Source organism: Pelobates fuscus, chromosome 3 (genome assembly GCF_036172605.1).
Source record: "Pelobates fuscus isolate aPelFus1 chromosome 3, aPelFus1.pri, whole genome shotgun sequence".
Taxonomy (NCBI): domain Eukaryota; kingdom Metazoa; phylum Chordata; class Amphibia; order Anura; family Pelobatidae; genus Pelobates; species Pelobates fuscus.
Window position 1 is genome coordinate 75,969,785 of NC_086319.1, and position 18,905 is coordinate 75,988,689.

The 18,905-nt window shown below is 48.1% G+C and overlaps 1 protein-coding gene across 4 annotated transcripts in view; it reads right to left on the reverse strand.

The window, feature by feature from the left end:
* NR1H4 (nuclear receptor subfamily 1 group H member 4) overlaps window positions 1–18,905 on the reverse strand; it is a 123,080-nt gene that overhangs the window by 21,081 nt on the left and 83,094 nt on the right. The window lies entirely within an intron of this gene.

Consider the following 18,905-nt stretch of genomic DNA (forward strand, 5'->3'; position numbering starts at 1 on the left):
AGACGCAGGGACGCAAGATCTCCGCCACGTGAGCTCGCCAGGCGACGCAGGAACCCAACCTCTCCTGAAGAATAAGGATACGAACTCTACCCGATGAAGGCTACCACAACCACTCTAGATATCTTCGCTTACCCTGGCCTGCTTCTCGCACGTTGTCATCTCAACGACATTACAGTTCCCACCAGCCGTAATGGTACCTCAATGTCCTGTTATGGGAAGACCGATGCCTGCGCTCCGCACACCCGGCGATGGGGCTGGACTGTCTACAGCCGACAACCTCAGGTACTTTGGGGATATTTTTTCTAAACGGGGATCCCTCCGGGTTTATGGACTCGTGGCACTATGCTTGGTACGGAACCGCTACCCCTTCATTGCCCTCCCCGCCCTCCTGACTCAGTCGCTACCAGGGCCCTGGAACCATATTTGGGGTGGGGGATATTGGGATGGGGTTTTTGGGGTTTTGGGGCCTGTCTCCGAACTGCCTGCCGATATGAGTCATTGGACTTCGCTTCAGTCTAGCCTACAACACGGCAGAACACGTGAATATGCATTCCCAATATTAATTTTGTGTACTTTGTATTGCCTGACGCATATCTCCATAGTGTTTTTCATTTATATGCTATCTAAACCCCTCATCGCTACATTGTTATTAGGTAATAGAATAGAGGTCTCCGAGATAACACTCAAGTCGTGATTGCCTTACGCTGCACTGAAGGTTAGATGTATGTAAATGAGCCTTATCAGTATTCGGCAGGACATATACCCCATCAGTCCTATATGTGCCACCCCGATGATTGATACTTACATATAAATATGGGAAATTCCACGCGCACATTATCCACGTCATGTCCTTAACGTGTATGACAGCTCTCAGGCATTCATAGGGGGAAACGGTGCCCTGACCTCGAGGTCCACACGACACCACACTCTTATGGAGGGGGGGATGGCCTTATGCCTGGGGAGTAAGAGCCGTACACACTACACAAATTTGATGCAGCTAAGAGGGGCTCGGGGACACGGGGTACAGTGACACTGACACTCACTGGATAACGCATAGCCTAAGGGGACCCGATTCAGGACACATGGGTAGTCTTCAGTCTAGAATATTCATTGATTGTTACTTAGCATTCTATGTTTTCTATCTTGCATTTAGTATTATATGTAAAGAGTTGATATGTCTGGTTTTGAAACACAATTGTAATGTTTAAAGTTTATAAGATACTGCATATAATCTCTGTACGACACACGTGACCATTTACACTTGACGCATAAGTAAGCTCACCACTCAGTTTTGATAGGAGGGATGAGACGGGTGACCTTAAATTCCCTACATCTCTAACACTCCTTGTTATCTCCTCTACCACTACATCTGGTGCGGACCTTACATCACGCTACCCACACTTTCACTAGTGCCCAGGCTTCACAGCCAGGCTGTAGGCTTTTCCAACCTTTGGGCAGGTCCCAGGTCTGGTGCCTATCGGCGCTGGTTGCAGCACTAGTTCCTCCCCCTCCACCAACCCTCCCCCCCAAGGGACCTGGTCGCCATTAATTTCCCCTGATTCAGGACGCACTTGAACAATGCAAACGATTACTGTTGGAGGTTGGAACCCTTCCAACCCTACTTGTTACACCCACTGATAGACTCTGTTAGCGGCCGCATCGAGCTCCTGTGGATTCCCCCACGCCCCTGGTGCCTCACGGGCCAACCCATCTCTTCCCTACCTCCCTCTCCCTTCTCCATCTTCTTGACGCGGACCTATACCGTGGGCTCTAGACCTGACTGGCGCTCGAACCGCATAGATCGTGATTGGGCCATGGCGTACCGCTGCACACCCCTGAGGGTCCTCACGCAAAATTGCAGAGGCTTAAATGCCCCGGAACGCAGGTCGCATTTACTAAGAGCACTGAAGAAACAACACATTTCGATTGCCATGCTCCAGGAAACCCACTTCAGGGAAGGCTCAGCGCCCAGATTACACAGTAGGCATTACCCTGATGCCTACCTCTGCAACCACCCATCGGCCCACAGGGCTGGAGTAGCGATTGTCGTGGCGGCCGAGCTGTCATTTAGAGAACTGGAGCGAGAAACTGACCCGCAAGGGCGATACCTCTTCTTAAAGGGCGTTATAACCGACAAAGTGTACACATTAGCGACGATATACGCCCCCAACAGGAAACAGGCACCCTTTTTACGTGATGTCTTGCACAAACTGGAAGATTTTACGGAAGGGATCCTTTTGGTAGGAGGCGATTTTAACGCTCCTTTAGACCCGACACTAGACTCCTCATCTGGACATAGCTGCCTGCCACAACGCCATATTAAAAGCATCCGAGACTCTCTGAGCTCCATGAGGCTGGTCGACTGTTGGAGAGCCCTGAATCCCACGTCCAAGGACTATACATATTATTCAGCCTTACATGACAGATATTCCCGCATCGACTTTTTATTTGTTACGCAAGAAGGCTTATCTAGGCTACGTAAAGCCGACATCGAGCCGGCTGCGTGGTCAGACCATAGCTCAGTCATAATGGAGTTAGAGTCCCCACTATTCCGACCGTCCAGGTGGACATGGCGACTTAACGAAACTCTCCTGTCAGACCCAGGAACCAGAACACAAATCACTGAAGAGCTGGAACAATTTTTCAGAGACAATGATACCCCCGGGATGTCCCCCATCACTATCTGGGAAGCCCATAAAAGTGTCATCCGAGGAATACTCATACGCATTGCCACGATCAAGAGACGAGAAGCGATGCGGGAAATGACCGACCTTTACCAATCTATAGCGCACCTAGAACGCCAACACAAAAGGACCCATCTTAACGCAGTATATGGCGAATTGATGGAAAAAAGAAGAAACCTTAGAGATCTTATCCTGAAAAGGCACCTCAGAACGTTACGGCGTTCAAAAAGCTTCTACTACGCTCACGCGAATAAAGGGGGCAAATACCTGGCGAGAATCCTCAAGGGCCCTTCGCCTCCCGGACAGATACACAAGATACGGCTCGCAACGGGAGAAGTGTCACCCCTCCCACAAAAAATCGCGGAGGAATTCAGGATGTACTACCAAAACCTGTACAACCTGCCATCACCACTGGACAGGGAGTCTCCGACACGACAATCTGAGCGGACCCAGGAATACTTACGTTGCACCATCGCGAACACGATTGACCGAGACGAGGCCTCGATACTAGACTCCCCGATTAGCACTGAAGAACTCGCGGCAGCTCTTAAATCTTCTAAAACCGGCAAGGCCCCAGGACCGGATGGCTTTTCGGTCGGGTATTATAAAAAGTTCTCCAATACCCTACTTCCATGGCTGACCAAAGCGATTAATGAAGCTGGGGAAGGGGGAAACTTTGGAATGGAATCACTGGCAGCCACCATCACGGTACTATTAAAACCAGGGAAAGGCCCGCTGTCCTGCGCCAGCTACCGCCCGATCTCACTGCTCAATGTGGACGCTAAGCTAATCACCAAAGTTCTGGCTACTAGATTGAAACAACTCCTCCCAAATTTGATACACGTGGACCAAACTGGCTTTATCCCGGGTAGGGAAGCTAGAGATAGCACTCTCCGACTCTTCTCCATTCAACACCACGTAAGGCGAACGAAAACTCCCCTAATGCTGTTGTCGACGGACGCGGAAAAAGCGTTCGACCGCGTTAACTGGACCTATATGATAGAGACTCTTCGACAGATGGGATGCGGACAAAGGCTACTCACTTGGATAGCAGCGCTGTATAGCAGGCCTAGGGCCACGATCAGGGTTAACGGAGCCACGACAACCGACTTCGCAATCAATAACGGCACCCGTCAGGGGTGCCCGTTATCACCCCTGCTGTTCGCAATAACGCTGGAACCGCTACTCCAGTCGATCCGCTTGAACCCCGACATTCAGGGGTACGAATGGAAGGAGAAGTGTCATAAGGTAGCTGCATATGCGGATGATCTGCTATTCTTTATCCGCAACCCCAGAACCACCCTGCCTTGCCTCCTCTCTGAAATTGATAAATATGGGAAACTATCAGGGTTCAAGCTTAATCTTGCGAAATGCGAAGCCTTGAATCTCACGCTACCCTCTTCAGAATACGATTCACTGAAACCACACTTCCCGTTCCGATGGTGTCATGATAGAATGAAGTACCTCGGCATCTGGATACCCACTGACCCGTCGGACATATACAGGTTCAACTTTCAACCCATGTCCCAAAAGATAGTCGCTGACCTGACCAAATGGTCGTATCCGCACATCTCCTGGCATGGTCGTATTGCAGTTCTGAAAATGAACATACTCCCGAGACTTCTCTACCTCATGCAGACCATCCCAGTTGCACTACCGACAACCTTCTTCTCTCCCCTGAAATCGGCAGTTATCCGATATGTGTGGCGAGGCGAAAGATCCAGGCTGCGATATGACATACTTACTCGACCCAGACATAGAGGGGGATTGGCACTACCGGACTTCAAGAAGTACTACCAAGCCACAGTACTGCAGCGTATTCTGGACTGGCACGCGAGCACAACTTGGAAGCAATGGGTAGAGCTGGACAGAGGCCTTATAGGCCCTACAATCGAGGCTAAAATCTGGGGAGGCGATGGGAGTTCTGTCTCGCAACACCGAGAGGACGGGACGGTCCTGCAGACGATCCAGGGTTGGAGGACCATGAGAGGCCAGTCCCACATCTCTCCCACTCCTAGCCCGATGACCCCCCCTGACACACAACATATCGGTGGGGGGAGGGCTCCCACCCGGCGCTTGGCCTATCGCAACCACTGGGACATATATACCAATATACAGAGTGCTAGGGCCTGGGACACTTCGCACTCTGGACTCGCTGCTGGAAGGTGAATCTAGGACCCCCATCGCCGTCTTGAGATACATACAACTGACACACTACTTCAACACCATGCCCCACAAGGATCGCCTATTCCGGAACTTATCCTGGTTCGAGAATCTTTGCTACGGAGGCGACCTCCTGGAACATGCGATATCGGTACTCTACCAGAACCTTATAACGGCCGACATACCCGCCACCGGTACATTCCAGCGACAATGGGAGGAACAACTGGGAATGACCTTCTCAACCCCTCAATGGGATAAAGCACTTATCTGGCAACAAAAGAGCTCTATGAGCTCGCATTATCAAGAGGTAAATTATAAGTTGATCTCATCATGGTACAGAACACCGACAAGGCTACACCAGATCTTTCCATCCACCTCTCCCACCTGCTGGCGTTGCAATACGGACAGGGGCACTATGGCCCACATCTGGTGGTCATGCCGAGACATCACCATATATTGGATAATGATAAGAGACGAGATAACGTCCATCCTGGGGGACATCACAGACTGGAGTGCAGGACTAGCGCTACTCCATATTTCGACGCAACCTATCCCGGTATATAAGAAATCGATACTCCGGCACCTTCTGAACGCGGCTAAAGCTTCGATACCGGTACACTGGAAAACAACCGAGATACCCACTAAGGAGGAGTGGATACAACGAGTCGAAGATATACAGGCAGCTGAGGCGGCGCATGCCTCCCTGATGGACCGAGGAACTAAACATGCAGAGATGTGGTTCCCATGGTTCCAATATATCTCACGATACCGGCGAAACGATGGTAATACCGGAGCAGTGGAGGGAGCGTCTGCGGGGACGGGCACCACGTGATGGATCGTGATCAACTTTACCCCCCCCCCCCCCTATCCTGCCTTCTCGCCTTGACCATCTTCCCGCAGCAACTTTGTATGTCAGGCCGGTGGGGTGCCGGTTTGGGGGAGTCCGGGAGCAGAGGGGACGGTTGTAGACCACCACAAGCTACCACACACTACCGATTCCTTACCTATGACACACGAGGCATTGAGCCACTACTACCCATCTCCAACGCATAATCCCTAAATCTCAAGTTACAAACTGACCATTACACCATATACAGTAACCTACATAACCACCATGGCCGACCACGGTCCCTCCACCTCTCTTCCCCCCCCCCCTCCCCCCTTCCCCCCCTTACCACACCCCCCCTCTTTTTCCCACCTCTTCCCCCCCCACACCTAATACCCCAAGCACATGCAATAGAGCTTATAGTCTGGTCCACCTGCAACATAGTAAAGATGACATAGCCTTCTCCACCGTGGCTTTCTTACTTCTTACGACACAATTACGCATTAGATGTGAAGGAGATGATAACCTACATAACACATGCATCAATGATTCGCACAGAGCTTAAGGCTGGGGGGACTAAGATACAGTGGAACGACACATCACCGAACCTAAATCTCACATAGCGCCTGATCGCGTCCATGATCCATGAACCAATACATTAGAGCACTGACAGACCCAAGACAGAAAAGCCTCTGGAGAGGTCATAGCCATAAGAACCGAATCTAGCTACTGACCTTAGACGGGAGGGAAACTCCTACGTTCTGCTGACTGGCTAGGGGTAATGATATCCACTGCCCCAGATAGGGCGGTCTGGTTGAGATTTGAGAGACCTAGGTTAAGGCCACTCTCACGAACTCTAACGCTATAGCTTGTCTTTGGTGGGCAGTGGCAGGCTAAATGTTGTGGATATCCGGCCCATTTCACTCGTCAAGCTTGGAACTCCTAGTAGATCCCCCTAAGCTATATCTCACATTTGCATGATGGAATTATTCTTTACCTACAAATTTATTGTTCAGATGTAAAGTTGATTAACTCGTATGAAACTTATGTCTGATACTGTTGTTGCAACAGCATGATCCATGTTCCTCTGACATCTTTACACAATAAAGATTTATTAAAAAAAAAAACTCTTTGATTCAGCAAAGTTATAGTAGAATCGAAATCTGCTGGATCCATTACAATGGCTGGATTATTCTGTCACGTCTAAACATTTGTTATGAAGGAACACAACTGCAGATTTCGTATAGTTTGAATATTTATTATAAAAAGTAAAAGGTATTGACTTTAATTCCAATTTACAGGTACTGTAGCTTTAAGTAATAAACGATAACTGAAGTCCACAATTATAGACACTGTAGCTTTAAGTAGTAAACGATAACTGAAGTCCACAATTATATGCACTGTAGCTTTAAGTGGTAACGATAACTGAAGTCCACAATTATAAGCACTGTAGCTTTAAGTAGTAAACGATGACTGAATCAGAAAGAGTCCTTTAGTAGTATTAATTAATTAGGTGATAAGAAGTTACAATAGCTGTTCCATAGACTTTAACTAAAGTAAGACAGATGCAGCTAACTGAGACAAAGTATGAGTTGAAGTTAGCTGTAACGGTTTTGTTTTAACGAAGGACTTTGGAGACAGGAAATAACAGCTTTGAGATGCAACGCTTATCACAGAGGTTTTACTTAGCTTCCGGCACATAGAACACTGGTTCCCGAGATCTCCTCAGAGGCGGTTTATCCTGAATGGTGAGAGTTCAGCTTTAGTCGTGGATGAGGAAAGGTGAAGGGAACTTGAAGTCTTTCAGTCCGGTCCGGTAACAGAGGGCTTTCACAACGATGTTGCAGCCGGTTCGTGAGTACAGAACGTAGTTCAATAATCCAGCGTCGATCAGCTGGTGCGGTCAGATTAAATAGGGAGACCGTGTCATAAAGAGGTGTGGCTAAGCTCCGTGGAACCAGGAAGTAAGAGGATACCATAATTAAGGCATGACAGGGTCACTTGGCAGATATGTATTGACACCTGTCCTCAGAGACCCTGATACACACTGACACAGAGCAGAATAGGGACTGTTCCTCCTACATAGGGTCACTTGGCAGATATGGATTGACACCTGTCCTCAGAGACCCTGATACACACACTGACACAGAGCAGAATAGGGAATATTCACTAAATGCCAAACATTGTTATACAGGGGAATATTCAGTAAATAAGGATAAGGGGGGGGGACCTACTGTCCTCCCGCCCGGCCCCCAACCCCGGCGCGGTGGGTGGGGGCCAAAAAAATAATGAGGGGGGGGACCTACTGTATGATGTTGTATCGATCAGGTAGTGTAAGGGTTACGACCCGCTTCACAGTGACAGACCAAACTCCCTGTTTAACGCACCGCAAACAACCGCAAACAGTCTATTTGCACAACCGCAAACTCCCCATTTGCACAAGGTTGGATACCAAGCTAGCCATGTCCCGTTCCTTGTCCTCACTGATGTCATTGAAGGTCTCTTCCACCACCCAGCCACGTACAACACCAAGGGTCCCCGAAAGGTGACAACAAGCCCCTGGGACGGCTGCTGTGTTTGGTCTTCCACCTCCTCAAAGCCACCTTCCTCCTCTGACTCCTCTTCTTCAGACTCCTCTCTCTGCGTTGCCTCTCTGTGCGTTATTATAAGGTGTGTTAAGTAGTACTATTCTTATCAGTTTAATCCCTGTTACAAGTAGAGGACTATTTCCTTGTTTCGCCAAACCCCTTCAAAGATGGAAAAAGCGGTATGAGTGGAAGAAACGAGGAAATGTGGTCAGGTGGTGGTGCCAGCCCCACCGAGGGCCTGTACCCAGGTATGCTAATAAACTGAAAAAAGAAGAAAATCTCCCAAGAAGGAGATCTAAAACTGGCATAGGAAAAGGTTAGACAACTATAATAAAGTGATACCTACAAATCCTAGTGAGCATAGGTGTATAATAGAGGGAGAAAGGGAAAGCAGAGTAATGCTTCCTAATGCCGTGGTTAGTACCCTTTGTTAAAGTAAATTGAGTAATGGACAAAAGTCTTTATTGTATCATTTATAAATAACAAAGGGATACTATACTCATTCCCCTATAGTGGCTAATTGTGTAATAATGGTAATACTATTACCTATTATATAATATTGCCAGGGGCAAGGAAATTCCCTCTAAATAGATGGGTATAGGCAGACAGTATGGAGACCGTGGTGATGCTGTCATAAAAAGTGTCAATAAGGTGATAGAAAGTTAAATGTATCACAGACACACAGCCACCCTTTCTCTTAGCTAGTTTCCAGAAATGCTGGATAGGTGCTTGGCAGCCATCAGCAGGTTTACCCAATGCGCAGTGTAGGTGATATACCTGCCCTGCCCATGCTTTGCAGACCAGGTATCAGTGGTCAGATGGACCCTTGCCCCAACACTATGTGCCAGACATGCCATTACTTCCTTTTGCACGAGTACAGGTTGGGGATTGCCTTTTATGATTGCCTTTTATGAAAATAAATTTCGTCCGGGTACCTTCCACTGCGGTGTCCCAATAGCTACAAATTTTTTGAACGCCTCAGACTCCACCAGCTTATATGGTAAAAGCTGGCGGGCTAATAGTTCAGACAAGCCAGCTGTCAGACGCTGGGCAAGGGGGTGACTTTCTGACATTGGCTTCTTACGCTCAAACATGTCCTTGACAGACACCTGACTGTGGGCAGATGAGCGGGAACTGCTCAAGGCGAGAGACGGAGTGGCGGATAATTGAGAGGGGGCAAGGAGGACAGCAGTGGTTGACGTGGCTGAAGATGCTGGACCAGGAGGAGGATGGCGGCTTTGAGTTTGTGTGCTGCTTGTACTCATGTGTTGATCCCATAGGCGTTTGTGATGTGCGCTCATGTGCCTACGCAAACCAGTTGTACCTAGGTGGGTGTTGGACTTCCCACGACTCAGTTTCTTTTGGCACAGGTTGCAAATGGCATCGCTGTTGTCAGAGGCAGACACACAAAAAAAACTCCACACTGCTGAGCTCTGCAATGACGGCATTCTGGTGGTGGACACAGCATGCGTTGATTGGCGTGCTGTCGGGCTGACCCCGGGTGCCGATGCATGCTGTCTGACTGTGCCACTAGCTCCTTGCGACGACCTCCCCCTGCTTCCAACTCGTCTCCTCCTCCTCTATGTCTCCCCATCTGAACTTTCGCCCTGTTCTTCTTCTTGCCGAGCGGGCACCCACGTGACATCCATGGACGCATTGTCATCATCAACCGCTTCACTTGTATCTGACAACTCAGCAAAGGAAGCAGCAGCGGGTACAACATCATCATCATCACACCGTACGTCCATGTGTGTAATGCTGCCTGCCTGAGACATATCCCTGTTATCTACATCCTCTGGCAATAATGGTTGCGCATCACTCATTTCTTCAAACGGATGTGTAAATAACTCCTCTGACATACCAAGTGAAGTGGCTGTGGTGCTAGTGTTGGTGGTGGCGGCAGGCGGGTGAGTGGTATCTTGCCTGAAGCTAAGCCTGAAGCTAAGCTGGAGGAGGATGGTGCGTCAAGGTTCCGAGCGGAAGCTGTAGAAGATTGGGTGTCCTGTGTTAGCCAGTCAACTATGTCCTCAGAACTTTTCAAGTTCAGGGTACGTGACCTCTGAAAACTGGGCATTATTCTAGGGCCAAAGGGAATCACAGCACCACGACCACGATGGCCCCTGCGGGGTGGCCTGCCTCTGCCTGTCATTTTTTTTTTGATTAGTGGTACTATGCGTGCAAGCTACTGTGAGACCAGATATGAGTGGCACTGTGCAGTGGCAGAGGTTGGCAGAGTACACGCTGTAGGCCTGACACACCCGCTTGAAGACAACTAACTGCTATTCAATCTATAACAGTAAAAAAAGTTTTTTGCTTTTAAATGCACGCTATTGTGACACCAGATATGAGTGGCAATGTGCACTTGCAGAGGTTGTCAGAGTACACGTTGTAGGCCTGACACACCCACTTGAAGACAACTAACTGCTATTCAATCTATAACAGTGAAAAAAGTTTTTTGCTTTTAAATGCACGCTATTGTGCCACCAGATATGAGTGGCAATGTGCACTGGCAGAGGTTGGCAGAGTACACGCTGTTGGCCTGACACACAGACGCTTGCAGACAACTACCTGCAGTAGTAGTTCACCTACAGTGAAAAAAAAGTTTTGGGGTTTTTAAATGCACGCTATTGTGCCACCAGATATGAGTGGCACTGTGCACTGGCAGAGTACACGCTGTTGGCCTGACACACAGACGCTTGCAGACAACTAACTGCTATTCAATCTATTACAGTGAAAAAATACTTTTGGGGTTTTTAAATGCACGCTATTGTGCCACCAGATATGAGTGGCACTGTGCACTGGCAGAGTACACGCTGTTGGCCTGACACACAGACGCTTGCAGACAACTAACTGCTATTCAATCTATTACAGTGAAAAAAAAGTTTTTGGGTTTTTAAATGCACGCTATTGTGCCACCAGATATGAGTGGCACTGTGCACTGGCAGAGTACACGCTGTTGGCCTGACACATAGACGCTTGCAGACAACTAACTGCTAATGAATCTATTACAGTGAAAAAAAAATTTTGTTTTTAAATGCAAGCTATTGTGACACCAGATATGAGTGGTGGCCAGTGGCGTACATACCGGGGTCGCGGCTGCGACCGGGCCCGGCCCACCAGGGGGCCCGGCCGCCCTGCGACCCAGGTATGTACCCACAGGGCCAGCCTCTTCTGCTGGGGGGCCCAGGAGCTGGCCACCTCAGGGCCCCCCGAGGCTGGCCCTGCTGTCACCCGGCTGGCTGGCGGGCGCGCGAGGGAGCACTGTCCCCTGGGTGCTCCCTCTTCAGCTCCCTCGCGCACCGCACTGAAACCGGAGCCGGAAGATGACGTCATCTTCCGGCTCCGGTAACAGTACGCGGCGCACGAGGGAGCTGAAAAGGGAGCACCCAGGGGACAGTGCTCCCTCGCGCGCCCGCCAGCCAGCCGGGTGATAGCAGGGCCAGCCTCGGGGGGCCCTGAGGTGGCCAGCTCCTGGGCCCCCCAGCAGAAGAGGCTGGCCCTGTGGGTACATACCTGGGTCGCAGGGCGGCCGGGCCCCCTGGTGGGCCGGGCCCGGTCGCAGCCGCGACCCCGGTATGTACGCGGCTGTGTTAGTGAGAGTGTGTTAGTGTTAGTGTGTTAGTGAGTGTGTTAGTGTGTTAGTGAGTGTGTTAGTGAGTGTGTTAGTGTTAGTGTGAGTGTTAGTGAGAGTGTGTTAGTGAGAGTGTGTTAGTGAGAGTGTGTTAGTGAGAGTGTTAGTGAGAGTGTGTTAGTGAGTGTGTTAGTGTGTGTGTGTTAGTGAGTGTGTTAGTGTGTTAGTGAGTGTGTGTTAGTGAGTGTGTGTTAGTGAGTGTGTTAGTGAGAGTGTTAGTGTGTTAGTGTGTGTGTTAGTGTGAGTGTTAGTGAGAGTGTTAGTGAGAGTGTTAGTGAGAGTGTTAGTGAGTGTGTTAGTGAGTGTGTTAGTGAGTGTGTGTTAGTGAGTGTGTTAGTGTTAGTGAGAGTGTTAGTGAGAGTGTGTTAGTGAGAGTGTGTTAGTGAGTGTGTTAGTGAGTGTGTTAGTGAGTGTGTTAGTGAGAGTGTTAGTGTGTTAGTGAGTGTGTTAGTGAGTGTGTTAGTGAGAGTGTTAGTGTGTTAGTGTGAGTGTTAGTGAGAGTGTTAGTGAGAGTGTTAGTGAGTGTGTTAGTGAGTGTTAGTGTTAGTGTGTTAGTGAGAGTGTGTTAGTGAGAGTGTTAGTGTTAGTGAGTGTGTTAGTGTGTGTGTGTTAGTGAGTGTGTTAGTGTGTTAGTGAGTGTGTGTTAGTGAGTGTGTTAGTGAGTGTGTGTTAGTGAGTGTGTGAGTGTTAGTGAGAGTGTGTTAGTGAGAGTGTGTTAGTGAGAGTGTGTGTGTGTTAGTGAGAGTGTTAGTGTGTTAGTGTGTGTGTTAGTGTGAGTGTTAGTGAGAGTGTTAGTGAGTGTGTTAGTGAGTGTGTTAGTGAGTGTTAGTGTTAGTGTGTTAGTGAGAGTGTTAGTGTGTTAGTGAGTGTGTTAGTGTGTGTGTGTTAGTGTGAGTTTGTTAGTGAGAGTGTGTTAGTGAGAGTGTGTTAGTGAGAGTGTGTTAGTGAGAGTGTGTTAGTGAGAGTGTGTTAGTGAGTGTGTTAGTGTGTGTGTGTTAGTGAGTGTGTGTTAGTGAGTGTGTTAGTTAGTGTGTTAGTTAGTGTGTTAGTGTTAGTGTGAGTGTGTTAGTGTGTTAGTGTGAGTGTGTTAGTGAGAGTGTGTTAGTGAGAGTGTGTTAGTGAGAGTGTGTTAGTGTTAGTGATTGTGTTAGTGATTGTGTTAGTGTTAGTGATTGTGTTAGTGATTGTGTTAGTGATTGTGTTAGTGAGTGTTAGTGTGTGTGTTAGTGAGTGTGTTAGTGATTGTGTTAGTGATTGTGTTAGTGAGTGTGTTAGTGTGTGTGTTAGTGAGTGTGTTAGTGTTAGTGATTGTGTTAGTGAGTGTGTGTGTTAGAGTGTGTGTTAGTGAGTGTGTTAGAGTGTGTGTGTGTCTGTTACTGAGTATGTTTGTGTGCGTCTGTCACTGAGTGTGTGTCTGTCAGTAAATGTGTGCGTCTGTTCATGAGAGTGTGTGTGTGTCTAAAGCACTTACCTTTCTCCAGCGCCGGACTCCCTTGGCGCTGGGGATCTCTCCGTCCCGATCCGCCTCTCAGCTCCGAATGCACATGCGTGGCAAGAGCCACGCGCGCATTCAAACCGCCCATAGGAAAGCGTTACTCAATGCTTTCCTATGGACGTTCAGCGTCTTCTCACTGTGATTTTCACAGTGAGAATCGCAGAAAATCCTCTAGCGGCTGTCAATGAGACAGCCACTAGAGGCTGGATTAACCCTCAGTGAAACATAGCAGTTTCTCTGAAACTGCTATGTTTTCAGCTGCAGGGTTAAAACTAGAGAGACCTGGCACCCAGACCACTTCATTGAGCTGATTTGATCTGGGTGTCTGTAGTGGTCCTTTAAGTGTATGTGTTTATGCCATGTGTTGCGGCCCCAGCCCGCGCAGAGTAAGCGCGCGGGGGAGGGTGGGGGGGCCACGGATCAGTTTTCGCACCGGGGCCCCATGGGTTGTGTGTACGCCACTGGTGGTGGCACTGGTCAAGTGGGCACAGTATTCACTGTGAGCCTGACACAGAAGCTGGCAGGCAGGCAGGCAACTGCAATTAGATTACATAAAAAAAAAAAGCAGACTGATGTTCTAGCCCTAAAAAGGGCTTTTTGGGGTGCTGTCCTTACAGCAGAAATCAGATGAGTCCTTCAGGACTGTAGTGGACACTGAATACACTAGCCTAGCTATACATTTCCCTATCAAATGAGCAGCAGCTACACTTTCCCTCCTCTATCTAAGAATGCAGCTTCAGAATGAATCTAAAATGGATGCTGTACAGGAGGTGGGAGGGTCTGGAAGGGAGGGTCTGCTGCTGATTGGAATGTGTCTGCTGACTGTGAGGCACAGGGTCAAAGTTTAGTCAATGATGACGAATAGGGGGCGGATCGAACCGCGCATGTGTTCGCCCGCCGTGGCGAACGCGAACACGCTATGTTCGCCGGGAACTATTCGCCAGCGAACAGTTCGGTACATCACTAGTGTGGAATATTGAAAAATATCTACTTGTCCAAGGGGGTTACAGGTGACAGTGTGTGAGGGAGGGGGTGACAGGTGGAAGAGTATGGGAGGTGGTGACAGGTGGCAGAGTGTGGGGTACCTGGTGGCAGAGTGAGGGAGGGAGGGGGTGAGTGGCGGCAGAGTGAGGGAGGGGATGACTAGTGACAGAGTGAGGGAGGGAGGGGATGACTAGTGACAGAGGGAGGGAGGGAGGGGGTGACTAGTGACAGAGGGAGGGAGGGGGTGACTAGTGACAGAGGGAGGGAGGGGGTGACTAGTGACAGAGTGAGGGAGGAGGGTGACTAGGGAGGGAGGGGGTGACTAGTGACAGAGTGAGGGAGGAGGGTGACTAGGGAGGGAGGGGGTGACTAGTGACAGAGGGAGGGAGGGGGTGACTAGTGACAGAGTGAGGGAGGAGGGTGACTAGGGAGGGAGGGGGTGACTAGTGACAGAGTGAGGGAGGAGGGTGACAGTGAGGGGGGTGACTAGTGACAGAGGGAGGGAGGAGGGTGACTAGGGAGGGAGGGGGTGACTAGTGACAGAGTGAGGGAGGAGGGTGACTAGGGAGGGAGGGGGTGACTAGTGACAGAGTGAGGGAGGAGGGTGACAGTGAGGGGGGTGACTAGTGACAGAGTGAGGGAGGAGGGAGGGGGTGACTAGTGACAGAGTGAGGGAGGAGGGTGACTAGGGAGGGAGGGGGTGACTAGTGACAGAGTGAGGGAGGAGGGTGACTAGGGAGGGAGGGGGTGACTAGTGACAGAGTGAGGGAGGAGGGTGACAGTGAGGGGGGTGACTAGTGACAGAGTGAGGGAGGAGGGAAGGGGTGACTAGTGACAGAGGGAGGGAGGGGGTGACTAGTGACAGAGGGAGGGAAGGGGTGACTAGTGACAGAGGGAGGGAGGGGGTGACTAGTGACAGAGGGAGGGAGGGGGTGACTAGTGACAGAGTGAGGGAGGAGGGTGACTAGGGAGGGAGGGGGTGACTAGTGACAGAGTGAGGGAGGAGGGTGACAGTAAGGGGGGGTGACTAGTGACAGAGTGACTCCCAATCTTCACCTTTTTATTTCCTACCTCTCTCTTTGCTCCCTCTGGTCTCTCCCAGGCTGCTGCTCCTTCCCCTCACTGGCTGTGACAGGGCTCTGTGTGAGAGGAGAGTACAGGAAGTGATGTCACTTCCTAGCCCCGCCTCTCTCCATCACACAGAGCGCTGCGGGGACAGGAAGAAGAAGACTTGGCAGAGAGAGGGAGAGCAGGTGAAGGTGCCAGGTCTCATTTGAGGATGAAGGGGGGTTGATGTGCAGAGATTTTTTATTTTTTTTTATCTTGCTGTTCCAGTTGGAGAGATCTCGGATCTCTCCAGCTGGAGCATGGCTGTGCGGCTGGGCCCCTGGATGTCTTGGGCCCCATGTGCCCCAGTGGTCAGCCCGCCCCTAACCTAACCCCAACCCTACCACTAACCCTACCCCTAACCTAACACCAACCCTAAACCTAGTATGGTTATGGGCAGGGTTAGGGTAGGGAATTGCCGAAGTCCCGAATTTCGGAAGTGCCGAACCGAACCAAATTTTTTGCTCATGCACATTTCTACATGACAGTGCCGCTTTAATGTTGTAATGTGATTGTTTACACAAATCACTGCTAAGCGAGTATACTCCTTTGTATCTAGGTGACAGGTCTATATTGAATTGGCAATATAACAGGGCTGCTGTAGGTTTATTATAGTTCTAAACCTTGAAATAATCCCAGAATCCTTGAAGACATATTTATCTGTACATCAATGACACTGACTTGTCTTATCACATGCTATTATCCTGGTATTGCTTTGAATTGGCTCCTTTATAGTGTTCTTATTCTGTGCACACATCAAGTTAGATACAAATCTATTTTTACAATCCTACCCCTGATTGTTATCTAGGTGACCTCTTTAAAGTTGAAATAAAGTTCTTAGCACACCTTACACAAGTAGTATAAAATGTGAATCTAACTGCTTTACATGAGTATTGAAGGCAATGGTGATGTTCAAGGCAGGAAGTTAGACGTTTGTATTTACCGTAATCGTAATGTTTTTACGTAATGTTTTTACCGGTGCTGTTTTCGTGTCTAAAAATGGATTGTTCTTTAAAGTCTGAACGGCCTCGCACCGAAAGGGGCAAAACCATCTCACTGCATACAAGGCCATTCAGATTGCAAAATAGTTTACTCTGTTTATCAATGTCCAGATTTTGCAATTCAGGCATCGAATTGGCTGCAATGAATAAACTCTATTGGAGTCAGAAGATCTCCATATTATTATAAGTCCCAACGCCCCACATCTGCTGCATATCAGCTAACTGTTTAAGTCTTGTGACGGGGCCCACTCACTAGAAAAGTCCCATGCCATGGTGATAGAGCCTGTTAAATAATGGGCATCACTTTAAAATAAATATTGTTGGATGGGCAGATAATTGCCACCCATGTGCCCACCCATGGCCAGTGGGTGAGGCTATTAAATTAAAATAAATGGGGTGACATCCTAATATTTCCCCCTGCCCGTATTTGTCATTAGAAAATCTGAGAATGCCATTGCATTCGGAATTTAGTCGTACTTGGAAACCAGAGTAATCGGAATGTACCTTACTGATTACTTTGTTATTGTTATTTTCATTTTGTCCATCTGGAGAAATCCTCCCTCCCTCCCCCCCCCCCTTTTTTTTTTTGTAAATAGCCCTATAGTGTGATTTATGTTTTCTAAGTCATTCTGAATTCACTTTAAATTCCCAGCAGTTTTTTCTTTAGCGAATAACGCTGAAAGAGTTAAAGCTCAAGGAGATCAGCATAGTAATTATCCCTGATAACAATGTGTATTTTATGGCATCATTCAAGGTTTTTTAAGATCATTTTAAGTTTACAACATATTCCAAAACATTATTTGGCTGTGATTTCAAGGCAGAATAATTATCTTTGGTTTAATCTATCTGATTAGAATGGAGTTATAATACGTAATACGTAAGTGGAAAAGGAACAATAAGGGCACCATTCATCCTACAAGAAAGGTAGAACAAAAATGTGAAGGTAAAGCTGATGGACTGGCCAAGCATGTCTCCAGACCTAAACCCTATTGAGCATCTGTGGGGCATCCTCAAGGTGGGGGAGTGTAAGGTCTCTAACATCCACCAGCTCTGTGATGTCGTCATGGAGGAGTGGAAGAGGACTCCAGTGGCAACCTGTGAAGCTCTGGTGAACTCTGGTTAAGGCAGTGCTGGAAAATAATGGTGGCCACACAAAATATTGACACGTTGGGCCCAATTTGGACATTTCCACTTAGGGGTGTATTCACTTTTGTTGCCAACGGTTTAGACATTAATGGCTGTGTGTTGAGTTATTTTGAGGAGACAGAATATTTACAGTGTTATACAGGCTGTACACTTACTGCTTTACATTGTAGCAGAGTGTCATTTATTCAGTGTTTTCACATGAAAAGATATAATAAAATATTTACAAAAATGTGAGGGGATGTACTTGTGAGATACTGTATATATGGATTTTTAAACAAGAACGTGGCCACTCGTAGGTCTGAAAAAATGCATCTTTTTTTATTTGTGTAGTGTCAACGTTGACACTACACAAATACAAAAAACAATGTTTTTTTTTCAATTAACTAAGAAAGTGCCAACTTTCTTATTTAAATATCTGGTTATATATCGCTTCCAGCGTGGTGCACCAAGGCACTGCAATCCATTTGGAAATTTTCTCTCTATAAAGAGACAGGATAAACGTGAGTGCCCTCATCCTTGCATTTTTATGTGAGTGCGCTGGATCCTGTATTGTATAAATTGTCCGCAGCAGCATCCCATTTATACATGTTCAGGTGAATGCAGCCCCCTGGTTTTAACAAGCTAGATTTAATCTGGGCTGATAAAAAATAAAAATAAAATTTGACATGGTTAACCCCTTCACTTCTAAGGTGTTTTTGTTTAACAAAAAAATCTAAGCAAAATGGTCTTTTAGCAACAATCCAACATGGGACTAGCTGAACCGTTGATGTAACAGCCAGCAATTGGCTCTTCACTAAAAATGACAAACACACAGGATTATTCACTAAACATTTGGTTTTGTCCGAATTCTGACCTCATTGGCAATCTTTGAATTTACCAAAGCCAAATTTGGTCGGTCAAATCGATCCTGTAATATTTGTTAGGATGAGTCTGGAATATCTGTGATTTTCACAACCAAACCAATTCTCAGATTTATTGACGACTACATGGCGGCCAATGATCAAATGTATCCAGTAGGAGGCATGTTAGCAAATTATCATTCATTTGCTTTCCTGTGGGAAACTTTGAATAGGTCCAAGACAGACCCCAGGATCGCGACCGCCGTTATGAGAACGACGGGGACCCGGTGAGTACTAAGGACGGCAGGGACGTTCTATGCCATCCTCTGGCGTTTAGAGCTACCCCAAAAAGGACGGCATAGAACACCCGCCGTCCTTAAGGGGTTAATATTGGGGAACATGACACCTATTTAGAGTTAGGGAGAGGGTCATTATAGTGCT